The sequence below is a fragment of the Equus caballus genome, chromosome 3 (assembly GCF_041296265.1).
Source record: "Equus caballus isolate H_3958 breed thoroughbred chromosome 3, TB-T2T, whole genome shotgun sequence".
Taxonomy (NCBI): Eukaryota; Metazoa; Chordata; class Mammalia; order Perissodactyla; family Equidae; genus Equus; species Equus caballus.
This window is the reverse complement of record NC_091686.1, coordinates 81,133,853-81,136,276: the sequence shown is the minus strand read 5'-3', so window position 1 is coordinate 81,136,276 and position 2,424 is coordinate 81,133,853. Positions and strand designations below refer to the sequence as shown.

General features: G+C 37.4%; 1 pseudogene; it reads right to left on the bottom strand.

Annotated features, from left to right (window-relative positions):
- Nucleotides 1-267: 267 nt before the first annotated feature.
- On the bottom strand, nucleotides 268-976 carry LOC100057732 (swi5-dependent recombination DNA repair protein 1 homolog pseudogene; annotated as a pseudogene).
- Between the last annotated feature and the right edge of the window lie 1,448 nt (nucleotides 977-2,424).

Genomic DNA, 2,424 nt, shown 5'->3' with positions numbered 1-2,424 from the left:
CTGATTTTCAGAATTGTCACAATTATTTTTTTAAACCTGAATTTTTTTTCACATTTCTTTAAATGTCAAGTTTTCTTTGGCAAATTTATCCAAAATACTAAATTTTCATTTTAGAGCTTAGTTTCTATTTATATAGCAGATTGCCCTAAACTGATGCTCATCAAGATACTTTTCTCTAAGCCCTAATGGTTTATATCTTCCCTTTCAAATGTATTAAGTATCTTTTAAGTTGTCATTCTAAAAGATATTCTGGAGAAAAATCAGGAATTAAACACCTATAAATTCTTCTTCATTTCTGTTATAGGGTAGCAATTTATCATCTAAGCCATAGTAGTCTATCAACTGAGTAAGGCTGAGTTTCTTGTTTTCCTCGGACAGCTGACTGTAACTCGTAAAGCAACAGCTGGCTACAGCTTCTCCACTTCTTTATTAACAATGTAACTGAGATAGGTCATTCTTTGATCTGTACATTTTGACTAGTTTCAGCCTCTGAAGAAGGTCCTCTTTCTCCTGAATCTGCTTCACCAATTTTGCTTTTTCTTCATTTAATCCTTTTTGGGGAAGATTCTCATTCACAAAGTCATTTTGGAGATCCTCACTGCATGACCCAGCATCGAGTGAATCAGATTCACATGCATTGATATTCTCGAAGGTATTTTTCAAATACGTATTTTCTTCAAATTCACTGTCTGTGTTTAAAATCTTCTCGAAATTCCACACGGTTTTCTTCTACTGAAGTTGCTGGTTTCTCTGAAAGGTTCTGATCATCTTCATTCTCTACTTTGAGACGTTTTACCATACTGTAACAGGAATTAAATGAAGATCTGGTTTTCCTTAATCGTTCTCTAAGTGTTGCACTCATAGGTTGTTTTCTTGAACTACTGGTATGGGGAGACGGTGACCTGGCACAAGCCTGTGGTGTGCGACGTGAAACCATAGCTGAGTCTGATGGGCTGTCCATCTTGAAAATGAAATCCTGGTGTACCTACTTCCGTTCGCCACCCCACACGCTACCTCCCTCCGCCACCCCTGGAGCGCAGAAAATGCGCACAGCCTGAAAGATTCGAGTTTTTATTGAGTTTGATATTCTGGTCATTATTTCTTCAATTTTTTTTCTTAGTCACATATATTTTTTCTGAGACTCCAATTATACGTATTTTTGGCAGTTTAATATGCCCCCATTGGACACATCACTGATGTGCGCTTCAGCTTTTCAGATTTCTTTATGTGCTCTGAGTTATTTTAATGCTCTGCCTTCAAGTTCACTAATCCTTTTTTTCTGAAGTGTCTAATCTGATGTTCATCAGATTTGTCTCTACTATAATCATTCAATTAAATTATTATATTTTTTATCTCTAGAAGTTCCATTTGATTCTTTCCTATACCTGCTTTTCCTTTTTCATCACTTTCATGTTTGCTTCACATCCCTGAGCATGTTTATGATATTTGTGTTCTTAAAGTCTTTAATCTCTGTCATTTCTGGGTCTGCTTTTATTAATTAATTGTCCTTCTGGTTATGGGCCATATTTTCCTGCTTCTTTAAATACCCGGCGAGTTTTTATTGGATGATGGATACTGTAAAGTTTACAGTTGTTGGGTGTGGATACAGAATGGCCATTAGTTAGGTCTAATTTAGAAGCACATCTGAAGTGATAGTCTTCTGAGGACTTAAAATTGCCCTGTAAATTTGATGTTGTTTCACCCTAGATGGTAGGAATGTGAACTACTCCCACCCTTGTGTGAGCTCCAGATATTATTTGACCCACTATTTTCCAGAATTTTATTCCCTGGTCTCATGGAATTTCAGCTCATACTTATCCAGATCAGTATGCAACAAAGACTATAGATCTCTGGAGTTCTTACTCTAAATAACTCCTTTCTTTCCGTTACACTGCCCCACAAATTCTAGCTGCCTGACCTTGCTGAAGTCTTTTCACTACTTTCTCTCTCCTCAACACTGCGAGGACTCTGGACTCCTTTGGGCTCACCTTTGTGATCTGCAGCCTGGAAACTGCCTCCGTGTAGTAAGCTTGGGCCATCACAGTGTCTACCTGGTTGGTTACCCTTCTCACAGGGATCACAGTCCTGTGCTGCCTGTTTTTGAATGCCTGCAAACAGAAGTTTCATATATTTTGTCTAGTCATGTGGTTTTTTTATGGTGGGAGTGAAATCTCTATGGCAGTTAATTTTTCATGTATGGAGGTATAAATCCTTTCCAGAAATTTTATAACCACCTAAATCTTACTGTTGTGGTTACTATTGCTGAGTAAAAATTACCCCTGAACACAGCAGCTTAAAACAACCATTTTACTTTACCCACGGTTTTATATGTCAGAAGTTTGGGAAGGTATGTCTGGAAAGTTTTTGCTTGAGGTCTCTTACATTATTGCAATTAGACATCATGAAGGCTCAAATAGATTAGAT